General features: G+C 46.3%; 1 protein-coding gene across 1 annotated transcript in view; it reads left to right on the top strand.

The window, feature by feature from the left end:
- Positions 1–22,748, top strand: part of EXT1 (exostosin glycosyltransferase 1) — a 268,291-nt gene that overhangs the window by 165,846 nt on the left and 79,697 nt on the right. The gene's annotated exons all lie outside the window — the stretch shown is intronic.

Below are 22,748 nucleotides of genomic sequence, written 5' to 3'. Positions count from 1 at the left end.
AAAAACTCTTCTTGACATGAGGTGAATATGGAAAACCCGCACTCATTCTTTCTAAAGTGTATTAGCTGACCTTCTAAATAACAGTCAGGCATTTTAACATGGTTTGGAACTGGGGCTGGAAATACAAAGTGATTATCTCTTTAAAAGTTGAGCGGCATCTTAATTTTCACTTTAATGAGCACAAAAGTAAAGAGAAGGTCTCCTATGTTATTTTTCTGTAAGGTTGCATCCTCAATTCTCCGGAAGGGTAGAAGCGAGGGTGTCTTCCCCAGTGGACGTAAGCTGTAGTAAATTTAGCAAACCTGTAGATTTTGTTTTCTCAAGAGTTTTAAATGGCTCACTGAGAGGGCTGATCCATGGATGTCATTCTCATGTTCTGCTCCTCCAGTGTGCCTGATACGTCATGTCGGTGACGATTCACCCGAGTACTGAAACACTCCTGAACACGGCAGCCTAGAACGACACTTCATAGTGCCTCGGAATCCTGGGCAGTGACTGGGTTGTTTGTCCCCCACCATGCGGTGTCAGCTGGGGTCTGTCGCAGGCCTGCATTTAACTGGGAGCTCCACTGGGGCACCTTGGTTGCCCTCCATGCAGCCTCTCTCCAGCAGGAGAACCTGGGCTCCCTTACGACATGGCGGCTGGGTCCCGAGAGACTTATCTCTGGAGAGCACCAGCAGAAGTGCTAGGCCAGGCTTTGAGTGTGCACTTAAGTGCACACTCAAAGCAGACAGTGTCACACCTCCAGCCATCCTGCTGGTTAGAGCCAGTGACGACAAGACCAGCCCAGGTCAAGAAGAGAGAAGCGACATTTGGGGATGGGAGGAAGTGATGAAGGCCATCCCTGGAGACCAGCATATGCGTGATACCTGGGACCATAGTTCCCGGTGGAGGTGATAGATGAGCTCCTTTGGGGCAGGAGCCGCAGCATTCCTCACGTTACCCACAGAACCTGGCCCCGTGCCCGGTGCAGGGCAGAAGCTCACTGTTGTCGACTCAAAGAATAGGCTATGACATTTTTGAAAGTTGGGTATAATGTAAATCCTAAGGAGTAACATCGCTGAGAAATAGAAAATACCAACTTCATGTTTAGTGTAGTGATGTCTCCTGTGTCGCACCATCTCACACTGTTTAAAGCTACATTACAGGAGGCTTTGAAGTTCAGAAAGAAAGGCATTTGGCTGATAGCAGTGCTACGTGGTGGCTTAAGTAGCATAGCTGGAAGGGACACAGACTCCGTACAGAACTCTGCACTGTGGCAGCATCCTCGCTGCCACCCCCCAACAGTGTGCCAACCAAGCCTCGGTCATCTTGTGGGGAGCCCCCAGAGCACACGCTAGGCACGCAGTAAATGGGAAGTCAGTGAGTGACAGCGACGGAGTGAAAAGAAATGAGGGAACGTAGGTCCCGTGTACCAACAGTGCCACCAGGCGAATACCTGTGGGGGTGCAGTGTGCGATCTGCCTCTCCAGGCGCATCCTCATCTCCTGTTCCGTCCGCTCTCCCTGCAGGGGCCGCCCTGCCGGACAGACAGAAGGGATGCCCGTGCTGCCCGCACGCAGGAACGTGCAGGTGCGCCCATCTGCCTGTCTGGGGAGAGCCTCGAGTCTCTGAGGCTGGTCCGTGACGGCTGTTAGATGAGTATTAGTCTATCCTCTGCAGAAACTCTGGGGGAGAGTTTTTATGGGAGCATGTTAATGAATGAAAATATTAAAGAAACATAGTGGGTTTTTAGATTTTCCAATGAAAAGTATGAAGGTTATAAAAAGGCCGTAGGTACTGATGAAAAGCTCTCCCGACATTGTGGTAGCTTAGGAAAACCCTTTTCCTCTTCTTTTGTTTACTTCCCATTGGTACTGTTACTAATATTACTACTTTGGCAATGCCCAGGGAGAAGGAATTCATTTTGATAGGTGTCCTTGAATTATTTGTATTCCCTCCTATCCATTGTGGTCAGTACAGTTAGTAAAATTTAGATAGAAATCTGAATTCTTCATTAAAAGGGCTAATTTCTGACTGTAACTCTTAAGTTGTTTTTAACTTCTCTACCTTTTCATGCCATTTTAATTGTGTGTGTGTGTGTGTGTGTGTGTGTGTGTGTGTATTGTCACTCCAGAAACTAAGTTTCAGAACAAGTGCAGGCCTTCGTTCTGAGAATTATAAATCTCTTAAAGATAAAAGAAAGAAAAGAGGCTGGCTGAGTTTCCCAGGTAGTAGATATGGGGGCGGGGAGGGGGGGCGGTGTGTGAGACCATCCCTGTGTGCGCATGCGCACTGGTGCTCTGGGCCCCGGAGACTGGTATCAGAATTACTCTGACCTAAAAATGCACTCCAGATTTTAACACACCTCCAGTAGAAGAGAGGAGAAACCATCTGCCACATAGAGTTATAGGTCCCGTTACCACCCAGGTATCAAGGAAATAAAGCTTTTCTTTTTTTTTTTTTTTCTTTTTCTTTAAAGATTTTATTTATTTATTTTTAGCGAGCAGGGAACAGAGGGCGAAAGAGAGAGAAACATCAATGTGTGGTTGCCTCTCACACACCCCCTCCTGGGGAGCTCGCCTGCAGCCCAGCCATGTGCGCTGACTGGGAATCAAACAAGCGACCCTTTGGTTCTTAGGCTGGTGCTCAATCCACTGAGCCACACCAGCCAGGAAATGAAGCTTTTCTATTATAATAAGATTTCAGCAAATCACGCAAGAGGATGGCAGCCTCGTTGACATGGTACAGTTACTCAAATTTATGTATAAATAACATTTCTGTGTCAACATGTAATATCATTGAGTCCCTCCTGGATAACATCTTTTTCGTGAAAAAATAAATAAATAAAAGGACGTGCTATGTTGAGCAGTTTCTGCCAAACGAATTCACAGGCGACGTTGGATTCCTGCTGGGAAACTGGCTTTGCCACAACCCACAGCATCCCTCCCTGCTGTATCGTTTTAGGGTTTTACATTCTGTCAAAACAATATCCCGGGTCTTATTTCAAATGGTGACTTTATGTATTGTTGGCCTTGATCTACAAATTGGCTCGGAACCAGTTTAGGGCCAGGTAAGGTAGGATCTCCTTAGGGTGCTCTGGACAAAGGGGCTATTTTAGATGAAGAAAGTTTTCATTCTTGATTTTATGCTCAGCTTGTGGCATAGGCAAGAGGATCTCCCACACGGTTTAAGGAGGGGAACTTTGGCCTCGAGTCCTTGGGATTGGATGAAGTACCCAGGGCCCCCAGGACTGGAAGTGACCTCAGGCTGTGGTGACGGAGGCAAGTCTCGTGGTCTGATGTTAACTCCTGGTGAGAAGGCAGGCTAACACGGGGGACCACGGCAGGGGGACTCCTTCTGTGGACAGGAATTTCCTTGGACTGCCTGACACCTTCTAACAAGAGCTCAGTTGTCCCATTGCCACCTGGAGCTCTTCCACCCCCGTTTATTTTTACCTCCCTCTGTTCTGATGCTGTGGCTCTAATCATCCGGAACCTGTCTCATAGTTTTTACTTGATAACCTGTCCAATGTCATTAGCGATAGAGATTCTGGTTTCAGATATTTAAATAAATTTTTAGAAGGTATATTTCTTAAGATGTGTCTTGACTTTGGGACATCGTATTTATATGCTTTCTGGGGGCCATGTTGTATAGTGAGAGAGGATTCACTAGCGGGGGTCAGAATCCAGTCTGACCAGAATAAACTCATTACGCTTTGCTGCCCCACTTGGGCCTCTGGCCAGCCAGTGCTGTGGGAGTGTCATGTGGTTAGGGCAGGAAGCCGCAGAGAATAGGGAGCCCCAGGTTAGGAGGCCCACACCCCTGCTCTGGCTGGGTCTCACCTGCACCCCCAATTTGCTGCTTAGTAAATGAGATCGCTGAAATTAATCATTTGAAGGATCTTTTCTAGCCCTGAAGGCAGATTAGATTTTCTTTTTAATCATTTTATAAATGTGAAGTTTAATTATTTTTTCAACACAAAATTAGTACTTGCTCATTGACATAAACAAATGAAATAGAAGAGTAAGGAGAGGAACAAGGTAAAAAATTACATTTCTCCTGCCCCCTCCGCAGGTCCCAAAATATAAAATCTTACAGGGGACATCTCTGGACTGGAGAATTTCAGGGTGATCTCCCCCAGTGGCTCACAAGCCCTGCGGCAGCTCAGCACACACGCTATAGTGTGTAGTGTGTAGTGTAGGAAATGGCAGAACCATTTCCAGGGAAGGGATCAGAGATGTGGCTTTTGTCTCCGCTTTGCAACTGGTCTGGCTGTTGATCAGAGAGCCTGGTGTGTCTCTCTCTTGTCTACAGTAGTTTTTTTTTTTTCCTTCATGTGTTTAAAAAAAAGCAGCTGTCTTCTTTCTCGTCTCCTTTCTTCTTGCTTATTCCTTCATCCCCTCTTCTCCCTCTCTTTTTTTCCCCATCTTCTGCATTTCTATAAGGGTGTCCTAAAAATAACTATACACTTACAGCTCCCTGTGAGAAAGCATGTTAGTATCACAGATTATCTGTGTTTTACAAAAAGGAAATAATGCTATTAGGCAGATCCACAAATATTTCCTAAGTGCTTGCTGTGTATAAGAAATCAGACTGAGTACTAGAGTAAGGTGTGATCATGTGGTATTTAAACCATAATTGCACCTGGCCAGCTCATATCAAAATAAAAGCTGGTGTGGGGGCAGTGGGGGTAGGTGTTCTGGGTGTCCTGGAACCTGGCAATCTTTGCTGAGTCTCGAAGAGGAAACAGATGTTAAAGAGAATGCTTTTCACGTGTTCCCCCTAAAAAAGTGTATGAGGACTGTAAAATTTGGACCCACATTTGCCTTCTCCCCAAGGTCAATTTCCTGCGAGGCTTCCCCATTGGCTCTCAGCTCTCGGCTCCTGATTGGCTTAGGGTGGTCTCGTGTTTACTGCTTTTTGTTCCTGGTCAATTGCAGACTTATTCCTCCTGCAGCTTCACTTGTATCAAGACGCAATTACTCATTGGATAGGGGGTCCGAACAGGCCGCTCAGACTGTGTTTCGTCTGTTGGGTTATTGAGGTTGGAGTGATCGTATTTCACAGCACTGCTCTCTTCTCACAATGAGTGGGGCATGCCTTGCTGTTGCCCACCATATATCAGGAGATAGGAAGTCTAATTGGGGGCTCACCAAATCCGTGGTCTTCTCCTGCCATTGGTTTGATTATACAGCGGGGAAATGTAATCATGACAGAACTTACCTAATAATTCTAAAGAACTTACTCTGTGCCAGGCACTGGACTAGGCCCCCGCTCACATCCAGAGGCATGCATGAATATGATGCCCGTTGTAAAGATAAGGAAGATGGAGTTTGGAAAAGTCTTGCCAGAGTGACTCAGCCAGTGAGTCTTGGTGTCAGAAATCAATCAATCTTGTGTGGTTTGAGTCCAGTCTAAGCTCTTCACCTTGGTCCCTTCCAGCACCATCCACCCCGGTAGGCTGACATCTCACAGACGTAGGCCTCGGGGGCCTGTGTGTGGTTTCATTGCATGTACCCACGGCAGCTAACAGCAAAGCTGCGTCTCAGACACACGTGGGGCACCGACTGACTCCGTAGCCTCCCTCGGCCAGGACCCTGTGGAAGGAGTTCTTCAGGTGGAGTCGAAACACTTGGTCGTGCTGCCAGACTTTCCAAAGCCTCGGTCCACTCATCGTAAAATGAGGACCACAACACTTGATGAGCTTGTTGGGGTCATTAAGACGACGATGAATATGTAGCAGAGACAGGCCCACACATACCTGGTCCTCAGTTCATATCCTTTGCTTTTGCCTACCGAATCTTCTTCTTCCTCCCTTTCTTTCCTGGCTTTCTCTCTTGCTGTCACAATAAACTCAGTGTCTCTGTTGCCAGGCTGTAGTTTCAGGTAGCAGGAAAGCAGAATTGGATGTGTTTACAGCAGTGTCGGCTCTCAGGGTGGGAGTGTGTGGTGTTTATGGGCTGTAGCCACATCCCACACCAGGTGGGCTGGTGGGCCATCTTTCCTGGAGCTCTGGAGAGGAGGGAGAGCCTGCCGGAAGACCAGTGCCTCCCGGGAGGAGGTGGCCAGCTAGCGGAACACATTCTTCTTCTGATATCTCTTTCTTCTGGGAGTGATTTTTTTTTTATCTTTACCAGCAGTTTTTCTTGACCTCCCATGCCTTTACTAGCTCTCTCCCGGAGGCCTGTGAAAATGATGGCTCCTCTAATGTGAACCTGCAGGAGGCATTAACCCACGGTGGAGACATCTTCCTCAGAGGAAATGAGATGCAGATGATGCCCATCACGGGGAAGGCATGTTAGACAGCATCCTGGACATCCTGTAAATGAATTCTTTATAAACTTTCTCCAGCAGGAGCTTCCAGGAAAGGGCAATGAGCTGAGAAATGAATGGTGGCAAGTGAATACAGCATCCATCTTTGATTTTTAAAAAATTAATAGCATAAAGTTGTAAACAAAAAAAGAAAAATAACACGTTTAAGCAATATAAATCACCAGCAATTATATGACTGCAAATCAGCCTTTCTTTTTTTAACTTTTTATTTTGGAATAATTTTATACTTAGAGAAAGGTTCTAAAAATAGTATAGAGATTTTCTTTATACCTTCACCCGGCTTTCCCTCAAGTTAACATACATAATCATAGTATAATTATTCAAACTAAGAAATTAGCATTGCTACCATACTGTTAATGAAACCACAGACTTCACTTGGAGTCCATCCATTTTTCTGTTGCCTCTCTTTCTTTTCCAGGATCTCACACTGCATTTAACCTTCATGTGTCCTTCCCCTCCTCCAGTCAGTGACGGGCTTCCCTCAGTCTCCCGTGACATTGACAGTGATTATGCATTGTAGCATTCCTCTTCCGTCCTTATCTCTGATTTGTTTTATAGTTAACAGTATGGTGCTGTAGCCACGTTTCTTCATTGAGCAACCCAATATAAGACACTTCCGACATATGCTATATGAGGTGGTTGGAATTTCTATCCGCAGTGAATTTCAGGGTTTGGTTAGTGATTAAATTCTTGAAGCCTTAAGAATCACGGAAGGAGCAAGCAACAGGACTTCGGGTAGTTTTCTCCAACCGCCCTTGTCTTGTCCTTAAGGAAATGGAAGGTGGAGGAAGGAGGGGGCGTGCGAGGGATGCACGGAGGGTCATGGTTAAGGGGGAACCTCGGCCTGTTTGCAGGCAGGTGGAACCCTTCCTTAAAGCCGCTCATTCTTACCTTCCACCTCAAGGCCCTGGCTCCTGACATTCCCTCTACTTGTACCACTTCCAGCCTAATCTTTGCGGCTACTTCCTTCCTGCCGCCCATTTTGGACTCCGCTCCAAGGTTCAAGGATGACCTGTTCTTCAGACAGGCCTTTCTTGGCCGTCCTTCCTTGTCACGTTCCATCCCTGTGCCCTGATTTACCTTCTTCCCATCACCTCTTGCCATGGGCAATAACCTGTCATTTGTTGTCTCTCCTTTTTAGTGTAAAAATGAGTGTTTCTTTTGTGTATGCAGTAGTTCTTAACTGTAAACATTCTACATTATGTGTTCCATTCAAACATTGCTTTGATGAGTTTTCTTTACCCCATGCTGATTTTCCTAAAAGCTTGACACTGTAGTCTCTGATTTTAATAAGTATTGGCAAGACAATAAAGAAGCCTAGTTGTAAACTGGCCTTGATTCACTTTGCTTCATTAAGTCTTCCCTGAGTTGTCGTCCCCACTAGGATGTGAACTCCATGAGGCCAGGGGACATCACCTTCCCCACAGACCCAGAGCTGTGCCGGGCATCTAAGAAGCAGTTCAGTAAATATTTGTCCATGGAATGGGTGCATTTTCCGAGAGTGATGGCTCCAGGAAGAGGAAAGCTGTCCTTACCTTTCTCTTGAAGCATCTGAGAAGAAGTCTTCCCTGAGCCGCATAGTCAACAAGAATTTATTGGAGGTCTCTGCTCCGAGCACCGTAATAAACCCTTTTGTTAAAGCTGCCCCTCTCTTTAATTTGAATAGTGGAAGGGACAGATAGCATAAAAGACGAGCATTTCGAAGGCACTGAGATGAATGTCAGCTCTGCCGCTAGGCCTTTGGTGTGTCCCCTTTGAGAAGTCTCCCCTTCCCTTCGAGGCGTTGGAGGCTATGTCTTTTCCAAACATTTGGAGGAGAATTAGTCTTTAAAGGATAATAACATACTATGGTTTAAACACATTTCAATTACTTTTGACAGCTCCATTATTGCCCCATTGTCGTCGGAGGCAATCCGGGGACTGTGAAAGTGCCTTTACCTGCAAATCAAAAGGGTGGCAGTGCGAAGGCGGAAGGTGCTCCAGCTCACCAGCCAGCCAGCCAGCCAGCCAGCCGGAGACAAAGGGCCCGCCGTTTCCTTCCCTAGGCACCCGCCCCACCCGCCTGCACTTTAGATCTGGAGGGAGACCTGTTTTATTAGGGAACTGGGCAGCCTTTTATTGTTTAACAATTTTTTTTTTGTTAATGAATTTACTTAGCCAACTCATTTGTCATGATTGGCAGAGGCTGCTATAGACAAACCTGCTGTAATGGCTAGAAATGAACAAAACACGTGTAATTGTGACCTGTTCTAAACTCAGAGTGTGACATTAGGAAATGCCACATCAGGCCACTCAGATGCACGTAGGAACATCAAACTACCCTTTTTGTCTACAAGACAGAAAATCGCTCCCAGTGCTTCTTTGTACTGACATCAGTCCGTTTACAGATGAAAACACTGGAGTTCAAAGAGGCCAGGTGGTCAGCAACAAAAGGTGAATTAGGGTCTTTAAAAAATCATGAACATAAGTGTATTTGAACTTGTTTGAGTTAGTGCACTGTATAAAGGATGAATACATGCTAAAAACGTTTGGTTGTTTAGTGCACGTTCATAAAATAACCAAGCTTGGGCTGGGCAAGAGTCCTGGAAAAGAGTTCCGCGCATGGACGCGGGTCGCCTCACTGTTGTCCGCACTCCTGTCTGTCCTCAATTAGCTCTCTGTGAATCAGGTCCTTCAGCATCTCTTTAGGCCACCGTTTCCTTATCCGACTAGTTAGTTCTCAGTTTTTGTCATTGTCTGACCTTATTGTCAAGTGAACATTTCAAGTAACTGATTTGTAAGGAATAAGTGGCAGTTTTAAATTTTACTTATTTTTTTTTTTTTGGTTTGGAAAATAGTTCACTTAAGAGTAGCAGTATCACCCCCAAATTCTATGTGATTGATGACATTTATTCGCTTTAAGAGACTTTTTGGGTACACAATATTTAGGTTCATTGTTGCCAAATTAAACCAAATAATACCAAATTAATAAAATAAATGCTGACTGAATTAGCGGAAATGTAATGTTTGGCTAAAATGAGCCAGGAAGTCATTTGTTTAAAGTTTAGAGCTTATTTGACAAAGAGAAATGTAATCCATGTTGATAGATTGCCCCTTGATGTTACAAATTATGAAGAAGTGTATTTCCTTTCTTTCAAATGTTTTATAGCTGATGATATCTTACTGTTCAAGTGCAAAAATAACCCATGTGTGCCTGGTGTGTTTTGTAGGTTTATAAATACGTGAACTTACCACCAGGCTGACCAGCAAACTTTATATATTGCTTTAAAAAAATGAGAGCGTCTTAATCTTAGATGTATATACTTCCCAGTTCATTTGCTTTTAAAAATGTAAATTTCATCAGGAAGGCCTAGGGTGGATTTTTACCAAGTAATGTCTGCTGTGACAGTGAACTTGGTACATTTCATTAATTCCTATGCAATATGGTAGGAATGGTGGCTCCTAAAAACAGCAACGTGAGAGGATATTCCTCACTCAGAGTATCTCATTTTGCATGATTAATAATTAATAGATCCTTTTATTTTTAAGTGTCACTACTGAAAGCGCTGGTGTGCTCAGCAGTAAGCAATGCCAGAGTGCTATTTTTAAGGTAATGGGGTTCCACTAACAACAGAAGTCAGAGGATGGGCAGGAAACACGCTTATTATCAGAACTGGCATCAACCTGCAACAGACAGGCTTTGGGGATTCTTACCCCAACCATTCGCGCATAACTCTGACGCTGGGAACCTAGAACAAGCATTTCCTAGTGTTTGAAAGCTCTGGAAAATAGGGGTGAGGGCAGATCGAGCTTGTTGATGGCAAAAACTGCCAGACCCTCAGAGGGACTGCTTGTCTGAGCCACTTAGAGGCTGTGACAATTCCTTGTCACCTGTCTGCCTGGGGCAAGAATCTGGACATAAGGGGACCTGCCAGGTGAAAGCATCAGCTTCAAGGTGCAGCCTTGTTTGATCTGAGGATTGTTCGGAATTCTGTGAGGAATGCTGCGCCCTCTCCTGAGCATCCGGGCTGTTTCTGGGTGAGTGTGCAGGGTCCAGCCTGGTCTGGGATGTTGTGACACTGAGGGACAAGGGAGACAGGCTACAACAAGCCGTCTCTCTTCTGTTTGTCTCCTGCCCTTGGATTTCCCCCCATTTTAAGTAGTAGCAGCTCCGGATTAACCAAACGGCAGAGATTGGGTGTGAGGGAGGAGGGGGCAGAGCTGTGTGGCAGGGCCTTTGCCTTTTGACCTCGAGGCTCGCACACCTGCGAATGTCGCCACTGTTTTCCTTAAAATAGATCTAAAGCATGCACTGTTGTTTCTCCAGGAAGACAAGTATTTTTCTCTGTAAAATATTTCACTCATTAATTTTTCAGGTGCCCATGGATAGATATATAGGCTTTGAGGTAGCAGTTGGAAGGAAGAAGTTTAACACACAAGGCATGCAAGTGCTGAGGAATTACATAGAAAATACTGCGTGCGTCAGGACAGATTTTGGAAAGGCGTTCTGAGGTTGTTAGTCTTGGGGAGCTGTCATTTGGGAGGCTGTTGATTCCTGGGGGAGACTAATTGATTTCAACTGATGACAGTACAGGTCAGTTGGTGTGGCTTTCTGGGCTGCTATGTCAAGGACTCTGATGGCTCCTGAGTTCAGTAGGAAAGATCCCTATTACTTAGATCTGCCACGGGCATCTGTCCTGCCATGTGCTTTTTCATTGCTGGTGTATATACCCCTCCCACATGAGATTGATTGAGCAGTGTTTAGTGCATTCTAAACCGATATTCTAAAAATTAAATCAACTCCAAGAATATAGGCTATCCAAATCAAGTATTTTTTGAGCACTTCGCATGCTGTGAAGATAACAAATATGCAAAGTTAAATCAAAGTATTAGATAAGGTGTTGAGTGGTGGGCAGTGGTTGGACAAGGACTGTCAAGAATTTAGAGGAAGAGAATACAGGCCAGGAGCTGGGAGAATCGAAGAATCTGGGATACCAAAGAGTCGCAAAGGGGAAGCCACTGGTGCAGAAAGAGGGTTTAATGTTAGCAGAGACAGCCAGCAAGAGGTGTGGCCTTTTCAGAGGAAGGGGTGGGTGCCAGCCTGTCTGGAAAGATCATTGTGATTGGGGGAGAAATGGAGCCACCAGCTGGCAGAGGGTCTTGGAAATGAATTGTTTCCATGGTCGTCTTCTTGTTGCTCTGTTCTAGGCTATAGCTCCATAAGCAACTGGCTATCAGTAAAGATGTGTCTTAAGCTGCCACATTCCAGCCACCATATTAAGGTGACAGGGCTTAGTATGGACTCTGACCTGGAGGGTTTATCAGAGTGGAGTAGGAATAGGGAAGGAAATTACTTCCCATTCATACCTGTGACCTCTCTGTTAGCTCCATTATACTGAAGAGAAAACCGAGACTCAGAAATGTTGACTTGCCCAAGGTCAGCCACTGGAGTTGAACTTGAATCTGGATCTCTCACACTTGAAGTCTGGCTTCTTTTCAGCAGGTTCTCCTTGTAAGTGGGCTTTGATCAGGTGGGCTGTTGAGGACCTTTATGATTGAAATTTTCCTTTGCCTAGAGCTAGAGCTAGAGATAGGATGTTCTTGTAGTTCTTTTTGAAAGACATTTAAAGTAAGCATTTATACGGAAGTGAAATACGCACACAGAAAAAGTCCGCAAATCACAAGTTACAGCTTGACCACTTTTCTCAGAGTGAACACACCCTTTTAACCACTGCCTAGAGGAGCTTCCTTTTATTTTATTTACTTAAGGGGAGTGGAAACTAACCATTGGGTGTTTTTTTCCTGGATACTTCTCCCTCTCCTTTCCATTTCTTTCCTGTCCCTCTCTCCCCAAGCCCTCTCTTCCCCATTTCTTCCAGGTGAAAGTGTTGCCTTGGGTTTGATCAAGGACTGTCATAGAGTGATGGGCTAGAGGGAACAGTGGCCTAAGTGTCCCTCTTCTAGGAATGATGAACATGAGAAGTGACCAGGATCGTGCATGGTGATTTAATGCTACTTGAAGTCATGTTCTACTACCAAGTACCATACCTAGAATCTACCAGGCAGTGTGATATTTTTAAAAAATATACATATGACGTGTAAAAAAAATCAAGTTAAAGAGGTAGACTGACTTATGCAAAGTTATTTACAACCTAGTAAATTTCTTTACATTCATTCATTTTTTCCCTTAAAATACACCACAGCTGCTTGCTTCTACCTTCTTCCTTCTTTGCTAAACATAAGTTTGCATGCTTAAAAATAAAACTAAATTAGCCAAGAGTGGCATAGACTCCACAGGTTTGTTATAGAAACTGCTTTTTCTTCCCTTGCTGTTTTGGAATAGGAATTCTGATTCCAGATAATTGCAGTCCTGGAAATAGGACAAAGTGTCATGTTTTAAGGAGCAGTTCTCACGTTTCCACATCCCTGGAAGGGCTGGACTTGGCCTCCTTGCTTAGTACCCCTATTGGCTTAAAGCTGCTGCAACTGGGTTTCTTAGCAGAACCCGAAGTTCTTGAGCTAAATTAGATTTCTTTGTGTTCTAGTTAATTAAAGAACAGATTTTAAGAACTTCAAGTCAATTGCGGTTTCTTGAATAACTCATGTTCCTAGGAAATATTTTACATACGCTTTGAATCGGTACAAATGAAATGCAAGAGAAGGGCATTTAAGACTGTTTCCAACTTCTGCCGTTAGAACGACTCTTACAGTTTGAGTTTTTCTGGGGTAAGAGCCTGTGTTAGTATGTCGCATGCCTTCTTGTACCTTTGGGAACCCGGGAATACTACTATGGGGCTGGCATTGAAGCTGTCCTTAGATTCTTGGCTAGAGGTGCCGTTTAATTTGATATTTTGATAAAGACTGTCTGTGCCAACTTCGAAGACTAACTTCTCGGAGCAAACAAGAGTCTGAACAAGGAGGAGGAGAGGGAGTTTCAGTATAGGGGATTTGTCGGAGATTGAAAATAATTTCTAACACTTTCTGACTCCCCTCAGGAGTGCCTTTTTGGTTCGTGATTAGTTGCATTTCCACAATAAATCTTTCAATGTTTGTGTTTTTTAAGAGTCAATTCTAACGTGGATGATTGGACACCTTGGGAAATGTATAAAATACCCTGATATATTCATAATAAACATAGAGTTTTTGAAGTGGAAAATGAGTCTTTTCTTTTCTTCCCATCACTCATCAGGGAGTTTGGGCGCATCAGGGGAGTATGCTCAGCAGACGTCTGGGAATCCACGGAGCTAAATGGCAGCATCCCCTGTTTCTTTCCTAAATATCTTCAGGAGAATTAAAGGGGTTTTTTGTTGTTGTTTTTTCTTTTCTTTTTTTTGCTTCGTTTTGGCACCTCCCTGCTTCCTCTCTACCTCTTCCTCAGTTAAGTCTTCAAATATAAGGGAACATGACATGTAACACTCCTCAACACCACAGGGAGACGTACATGGTCTTATGCTTCCTCTGTGCTGGCCGTAGATCTAGACAGGCACAATGTCATGTGCATGAAGGGTAGAATAAATACCGATGGAGTGGACGAATGGCTTACGGCAGTGAAGCTTGTGGAGCGCACTAGTAATACGCAGAGAGCCTGGTTCATCTCTTTTGTTTGTGGAATAAAAGCAAACCCTCCTTTAGAAAGACGGGGACATCAGGGAACACCTAAGGGACCAGGGAAAGGAATTCCTCGCACCCAGATTGGTGAGTGTGTTTATAATGTCCCTCTCCATGCCTGACCATGAGGAGGAGTCTATTTAAGGATATGTGCCTCAAATCAAAGACCTGAGCTGCTCCTTGGCTTAGACAGTGGGAAAAAAAAACGAATGAGGTGAATGAGAGAAGATTCATAATGTATTGTTTCACCCACGAGAGTTCCCCTTTTGCCCAGAGTTCCTAGAGGCTGTTGCACCCCTTTGTATTGTGTTCTTGGTGTGTCTTGCCATTTATCTTGTTTCGCTGGGAAGTTTGTTATTGAAACAATGCCTGGCCAAGTATTCTAAAGGTCAGCGGTTTGATTTGGCCAAATAGTGCCCTGGTAAATGCTGGACTCATCACCGCTGGGTCTCACTTCTTGCAGCTCAGAATTCTAGCTTCACTGGGGCTTCTCACTGGGTCCTCGGCTTCCAGATAGGACTGAGTCTTTGCAGAGTTTACAGCGTCCAGCTCCGTAGGAATCCGAGAAGGCTCGTCATGGCAGAGCAGGCTCTCAGATCAGGTGGACTTGCACTGGAACGGTGGATGTTCTGCTCCTCAGCCTTATGGCCCTGGGGATGTTACTTAACCTCTGAACCTCATCAGTAAATCCAAAAATGGTATTGCCTTCTTCTAAAAGTAACAATGACTCAAGGACAAAGTACCAATAAATGGTAGCTTCTAGTTTACTGATACTGCTCTTTCCCTTTCCTTCTGGTTTTTTCTTACCCCTAGTTCCAGGAGCCCTCAAACCTACTGTTACTGAAAGTGACTCACGCAGGTGTTGTGAGGGCAGGGGCTGAGAAATGGCAGATTTTGTTGTGGAGGTTGTGTGTCCAACTCACCCTTGGCCTCACTGAACCCAAGCCAAAGGAGCTGAGTTCACTCACCTTGGCAGCTGAGACTCAACAATATGTGGTAGTTTTCCGTTCATGTCAGTAACGGAGTGACTGCAGGGCAGAGTGGATTCCTACCCTGGCATTAGACTTGGGGCGAGCACCACCAGCCTCCAGCAATGAATTCCATGCCATCAGTCACGACGCTCAGCCCTAAATCCAGCCACTGCAAGTCTTGAATTGGAATGAGCTCAGTGAGCAACCACGCCCAGTTATTTTCTGCTAGACAATACCATAAAATCATTTTGAACTTGCTTATAAGAACAAAGAGCTTCCTCATAGGCTTTCTGTAGGTGAGGATTGTACAGAAGTTACTAAATCCCATGCCTCTGGAGGGTGACGGTGCTGAAGTTGCTTTTGCACACACGGTTTCTGTGCTTCGCTGGGTGCTCCAAGACCAGCACCGAAATCAGTGTCGTCTCTCACCATCTTTCCGCATCTCCAGGTGGGACTTTCCTCCTCCTCCTGGTGCTCCCACCGAACACTCATCTCAAAGCACCCACCACATGGTGTAGACACGAACTGTGTGTGTGTTGGCCCTCCTCCCCAAGCGTAGAACTGGCTGAAGGCAAGGATCTTCTGTAGTCATCTCAGTGCGTTTACTTCTTACCCCACCACCTAGCGTGGAGTGGCGGCTCCATCCACTTTGCTTGTGGACCTCACCTTGCCAGCGCATCAGAGGACTCTCTTTCTCATGTAACCGCAGTGAGAATCTAGACCAGCATGCACGCACGCAGGTGGAGTACAATGTGTGAGGTCTTTTGACATACCGTTGTTCTGAGCTCAAGTCGCCACATGTAGAGAACCATTTCCTCCAGCCCCACAAGGCAGCATCAGCTACAAAACCCCAATAACTGATGAGCTTTGATTTTATGTGGGTTGCATTTTTCTTGCTGCTGCTTCATGCCTTTGAGACATAATCTTTGGTCTCCCCATCCCTCCTGATCGGATGAGCAAATTGATGTAGTTTTGAACACAAGCCACCTCACCCACATGGCCCTTCTGAAAGCAGCTTTGGAGAGAAAACCGATGTCCTGGGAGCACCATAGTGAGCCGCCATTGTGACTTCGTCCGTGGGCTCATCTCAGAGCAGCCGCGGGCTCACTCATTTTGAGCTCACCTAATTGTTTGTCCACCCACATTTCTCTCCAGGGATGGGCTGAGACTGAGCTGGCTCTGAAGCACAGGAAGACAGGTTCTGCATGTGTATCTTTAAAATAGGTCACTTTTCTATGATGTTTTCCAAAACCTTAATGCTAGTATTCGAAACTGTATTTCTGCCAGCTTCTCAAGTTGTAAAGTTGTTTTTTGAAAAAACTTGCCTTTCTAGTGTGTGCAAATGGGAACGCATGTCCCACTGTTTAAAATGTGTGTGTGTATGTCTACAGAGAATGTAAATTTAATTCTAGTAAGTGCTTATTCTAAAGATTTTCTTCTCTTTTGGGTAAATATGTGTTTCTCAGTATGGAATGAATGCATTTCAAAAAAACAGAGTAAATGGCCTCTTATTCAAATTGCATTTTTTAAAATATTAGTGAAAGCTTTATTATCCACCACTTCATTTCCCCCCCACCTACAGCTTTGGAGGGTAGGAAAAGAAACACTTGGGGGCGAGTTTTTGAGTCAAAACAAATCAGGAATTGGCAAACTGCAGTTTCCCGACTATTTACTGGCCTGATTGGTATCATTTTCTGAGCTTGGGTGAGCTGTGTTCATTCATTTTTATTTTTCCTCTGCAGACTGAGGTTAGTAGGTAATGTGGAAACCATCTGCCATCAGTAATTGCTGCGAGATAACAAACTGAAGCAGAATTTGTGTGCATTTGCCTGTCCCCCCCCCCGCTCTTAACCCAGCTCTGCCTGGAGTGTCCAGCAGTGTGCTTGTTTAGGTGTGTAACCTTCTAACTCACAAAGCTTCACGTGGCCATCAGCCATTCATGCATTTTACAAAGGTGGCAGGGGGAGTTCGAATTCAACCTCATAGATGTATAATTTCACAATAGCGACCTTAAAAGGTGTCACTTAAATCAAACTTAAAAACGTGAGGACACCATGATTCTGTTGCACCGAATGCATTTCTGAGCCACCGCTCACTAATTCAACATTTCCGTGGCTTTAAAACTCCTTACCTCTCCTTTTCACCAATTTGCAAGATTGCTGGAGAAGAGAGGAAATGTTCAAAACATCCCCAAGACGGCCTTGTCGGGGGCAGTGTGCCTGGGACCCCACAGGGGCCCTTCCTCCGAAGAACAGGCTCACCGCCCCTTCCTTGAGAGAGGAAGATCAAAGCGGCGTCTCCAGCGTGGGACCTGAGCGTGTCCCTGGCTAATTTGAAGCTTTGGCTGTGAAAGAGGTGTGACACCTCCACTCTCGGTCCCTCTGCACGCAGTGCGGAGTCACAGGGAGACGACAGGGGGCTGTGGAAAGAGCACATGCTTTGGAGTCAAAACACATTAGGGAGCCCATTCCTGGCTTCGCCTGCTGGACAGATGACTTGACTTTTCACCTACAACACGATAGAGCAGCAACAATAACCACTTAGGAAGCACTTCCCATGTACCGAGCCCGATGCTTGATAATCTTACAAACCAGACTAGGAGGCAGGGCTTGCAAAAAAGAGAGAACTTAAAGCTTAAAAATGCCAAGGAACCGGACAAGATGGTACTCTTGGAAAATGTTGGCTGTGGGACTGAAACCAAGATCCAAAGCTCAGGTTATTAACGGTACAGGTTGTTTCAAGTGTCCGTTGAGATAATAGAGGAACTGTGCCTAGCTGGATTCTGGCACATAGCAGGCCCGCAGTATAGACAAACTTGCCTTGGAGCTGACAGTCCTTGGGAAAAGCAGTTGGGCCATTAGTTTTTGTCCCCTTAGCTGAAAAGATCACCACACCCCTCACCTGACAGCCAGCGCTTCTGAGATCACCTCCAGTCGGGTGGGTGAGGAGCATGCTCTGTGCCCTGCTGAGTTTGGCCTAATAATTGCATTTATGTATCGGTGGTAGTGATGGGATGGAGGGGGTTGTCGACAGGCTGTAGAAAAAGCCACACCCAGTTAGTTTTGTCTGGTATAGAGAGAACAGCTAGTTTGGGTGGAATTACTCGGTTTTTAACTAGTTTACTGCTTTGGCATTGTAGAAACACAGCCTTAGCCTGATTTCCTTTCCAGTGGGGAAGTATAATGCAGTTTCCTAGCAGGGGAGACTCTTGTACCGTAGCTGACATCCGGGGCACTTAGAGCAGGGAGGAAGCGGCCGCACTGTCCTCGAAGGTGATGGTCCGGGTGGCGGTGGGGGCTAGGGGGTCGGACCAGTGCAAGGAAGAAGTTGAGCACAGAAGTTCACCATTGTCCCTTGGGGCTAAAGCCTGTGAAAACGAGCCCTTCATGTAAAGGGCAGTGCATTTAAAAGGCGCCTCTTCTGTGTGTCCTGTTCTTTCTCTAAATGTAATTAAGAAGGTTTTGAGGAAGGAGTACTGTGCTAAAGCCTAGATAAGAACCTGCTCTCCACCCCTCCCCCAATCCCTAAAGCCTCGTTTGCTTTTAATATTTTTCTTTTGGATCCCACTCTGCTGCGGTGTGAGGAGCAGCAGGTGGGAGGGTGGAGGGAAGGGTTCCTGGGGAAGCAGAAGCCCCTCACGGAAACCCGTTTTCATCTGGACGATGGCTCGGTAATGTGAGCAGAGAGAGTCGGCAGAGGAGTGAAAACCGTGGGATTAATGGCCTTGAGTCTAATTCCCTGATACCTTTTAAAAGGCCAGCTAACCAGCTGGCCTTCTCCTTTTGTTCTACACACACTCCCTCCTACATCCTGGGTGCCTTTTTGCTTTGTATTTTCTCTCTTGGCCGATTTTATCTCCTCCTCTGAATCTGAATTTTAGCACCAAAATGTATGTGTAAGAGAGTTGTATGTATATTTACACTAAAGTTCTTAGAAATTAATTATACTAACAGGGAGACTTTATAATAAAACGTGGGAGGTAATTTATTTGCATTATAAAGTAATCTGGGTTTTGGGGGGTACAAGTGTTTAAAAAAATATAAACTTATGAATTGTGTGTGTACGTACATGCACATACATTCATGCACATGTATGCGTAGCCGTGATCTTCGAATTTAAACCCTTGACATGTGTATTTTCTGTATAAGTAGAAATAAAACCCAACAAAGGGTATCAATGCTTATCATGTTCCTGATACAATGTAAATGCATAGCCCTGTTTACACTTTAAGATCTGTTTTATCAAGCACTCAGTTATATGTCTTTCCAAAACCCGTGTGCCCTGTAAGACAGGCCAGCACAGAAGTAAATATCTGTGTTTTGGGACTGTGCATGTGGGCCCCTAATGGTGTGAGTGCACAGGCTGCGAGCCTGACTTCGGATGCGGAAGGAGGCCCCGCGGCAGGAGCACAGGGAGAGCGACTTGCTCCTGCTGCCTGTGTTTTCAGCACGGAACCTTTGAAGTGGGGTCAGCAGGAAAGGAAGAAAAAGCAAAGCAGCCAGATGTGGGAGAATAAGAACATTCTCGTTGCCTAGGTATCCTGGTAGATTTGGAAATACCAGTCCTTATTAGTATGGGGGGTAAGCATTCTCATTCTTTCCTGTACTTTGCATTACTGTTGGAAGGTGGAACGACACCAGCGTGGTCACCTAACACTGAGGCCTGGATGGTCTGAACGGCTCCCTGCAGTCTTGCGAAGTTGTTCACCATTTGACTTTTGAGCGCGTGAGATGGCACGTGGCTCTGGCCGTGAGTGGACTCTGCGGGGCCTGCCCTGTTTCATAATGTGACTGCATTTGCCATATCTGCTGGATTATCTTTGTTCTTTTGGCTCCAGCCTGATGCCTGGCCAGTGTGGGCGCTCAGTAAATGATAGCAGTTATTTCAATATTTGTTCACCAAAGTGGGGGAGCCTTTTTATAGCTCGTGTCGTCGGAGCTGGTTTATGATCAGAGACAACACCCGGTATGTCTGGGTCGTGGAGTGCTTTCCGCAGGTCACAGATAAGCCCCACGTATTATCTGTGCAGGCTGAGCCCACGCGGGCAAGGATGTTATCAAATTACGTCCTGTAACTTCACAGCCTTCCGTGGTTTACAACCGTTTCACTGGTGTCCCCATTGACAGTGGATTAGTTCCCCCATCCAAGGGTTTGCCAGTGTGATAGATACAGCAAGCCCACCGAGCTCATAGACGCTGCAGCCACCCGTTGGCCTAATCCAATCAGCCTGTTTATGTGCAGTGAAATGCTCGTATCTGCACACGTCCGTGTTTATTTTTAGCTCCTTTTCCTCTCACTTCCCGTCGTTTCCCTTTGCTGCCCTCTCCCCTCCCCAGATGTGGTGCCAGGATTAGCCTGGACATTGCGATAAAGGAGGCAGCGTCCTTTGGAGTGTTTCGTACAACACACGTAACTTGCCCCCGTCAGGTCAGCGGAGGGCTCTCTAACTGCACGTGGCAGAGGTGGCGGTCTTGGGAAGAGACACACCGCTGTTTGGGTGGGAAGGATGAGGCGTAACTAACTCCTAGTCACCTTACATTGATTCCCCACGGGGACATATTTCTCCTGTGTTCCTGAAAAGGGAATGAAAGATGGGGTGAAGGGAACTAACAATATTAGGAATGTTACATACAAACAGTTGCTTTCTTCCTGGGCTGCTCCTGTGCGTTTCAACAGCATTGTGACCTAGAGGGGAGGTGTCAGCAACCGTGCTGCAGCCCATCGCCAGGCTCACCTTGCCCCTCGCACAGAACTCCAGCAGGACCACCACGGCGAGACGTAATCCAAGGGGTGTTTGCTGCACTGGCCACCGCCTGGTCTCCGCACACGTGAACCAGAAGTGCAGCAAGGTGGCGAGTGGCTCACCGCCTCAAGGTGGTGAGCATCCTGCCAGGGAGAGAGCAGAAGGCACCGGGGATTAGTGACGGGCTCAGATGTTAGGCACCGCGAGGGGTTTAGCAGCTTGCCTGAGTGCAAATATCTTGAATTTATGTTGCCGAACCCCACAGAGGTCAGCCCGATGCTTCTTGCCTCACTGCTCAAATTCCATTTTCACCCAGCAGTCCTCAGAGGATTCCGAAGGCCATGCGTTTCTGCGAGCCCTTCTCCCTGTAAGCTCTCCATATGGCCTCGGTGTGGGACGGGTCGGGCTGACCTTGCGGTGCTGACAGCACAGCTCTGGTTGTTCTCGGAGACCTTGGCTTCTGTGGCCTCCAGCGGCTCTTCCGTGCCCCGTCTCTTGGCAGATTAGGACATGCGAATGTTTTTTCCTTTTATTTATATATTTTATGTAACTAGATATTTCGTTATTTATGTAGCAGAGAGTTTACTTGGATCAAACGATGGCATATCATAGGAATTTCTGTGCTGAAAGACATGGCCGCTGTGGGAGGAGAACCTTTTCTCTAACCTCTCTGGTTTCTTTTGGCTGGTGCAGAATCAAACAGACGTGAGATCGATTCGCATGGGAAATTACCAGTTGGATTACATACGTATGTATGGGAACCCCACACGTGAGCGGGTCCGGGGCAGAAAGCGGAGATGAGGCACCGGTGCCACTCTGAGCTGAGGAGCGGGGGACGCACTTCGGGGCTTCAGGAGGGAGGAAGGCCACTCCCGGGCTGAGGAGAAGGGCAGATGTCGGCAGTTACCTGTGTGCCCTGCCCTGTGGATAGGTCGACAGGGTTATCTCTGGTCATCTCTAATGACAGGTCAGGCCCTCCATTCAGATTCTCCAGGTAGTTGGTGAGGGTTCGGAAGTTGCTCTTGAGTCCACAGGGTCTTGATCGCCTATAGCAACAAACAGTCCACCTGCCGCAGAGGCAAAGCTGGGGGTGATGTGTTGTGAACCCCTGTACTGGCTCAGGAAAAGAGGGAAGAAGAAGAGTATGCTGTCTGTCTGTCAGTCCATTCTCATTTCCCATCCCAGGCCAACGTGCAGATATATTCGCACACAGACATATGCCAGTGTGCATGAATGTGGCTATAACGTGTCAGAACTCTCTCAGAAATGTCCAGAAATGAAACAGTGAACCCAGTTTTAAACATAGGAGACTATAATGTATTTGGGAATAATATATCCATAACCGAGCTCTTGATTTCTCCCTGTTTACCTCCCCAAATGTGCTATCTCTATAATGTTCCCATCTCAATGAAAAAGCAAGCCTTTCCCTCTGAGTGACTCAGGCCAAAGCCTTGGCGTTGTCTCTGGTCCCTTTCTGTCTCTCGTAAACCGCGTGCAGCTCCCTGGAACATTGGGTTGGTTACGGCGTAGGATACATCCAGAACTCAACCACTTCTTAAGCACAGCTTCCTCCCACAGCCAGGCCACGGTCACCTCCTCCTGCCTGACCTTTCCAGCAGCCTCTGTCTTAGTCCGTTCAGGCTGCTCTAGCAAAATAGCACCGACTACGTGGCTGTTTAACAATAGACAATTATTTCTTACAGTTCTGGAGGCTGGCAGTCTGAGATCAGGGGGTCAGCGTGCCTGGGAAGGGTCCTTGTCACAGACTTCTCGCTGTGTCCTCACGTGGCCAAAGGGACTGGGGAGCTCTCTTGGGTGTTTTTTATTAAGGGCATTATGTCCATCCGTGAGGACTCCACCCTCTGATCTAATAGCTTCCCAAAGACCCTGCCTCCTCATATCACATCGGGCATTAGGATTTCGGTAAGACTTTTGAGGGGCACATTCCGACCACAGCAGCTTGCTGACTGTCTTCCAGGATTCCACTTGGCACCGTTGCCCCACTACAAATTCTCGTCCGCACAGCAGCCGCCACAAGGACCCTTTCAAAGAGAAGTCCCTTCTTACCCCTCCTCTGCTCACAGTCCTCAAAGGCTTCCCATCGGACTCACAGTAGCATCCACACCTCTGCC

This window comes from Phyllostomus discolor, chromosome 7, assembly GCF_004126475.2.
Source record: "Phyllostomus discolor isolate MPI-MPIP mPhyDis1 chromosome 7, mPhyDis1.pri.v3, whole genome shotgun sequence".
In the NCBI taxonomy this organism is placed as follows: domain Eukaryota; kingdom Metazoa; phylum Chordata; class Mammalia; order Chiroptera; family Phyllostomidae; genus Phyllostomus; species Phyllostomus discolor.
This window is presented reverse-complemented; position numbering and strand designations above follow the sequence as displayed.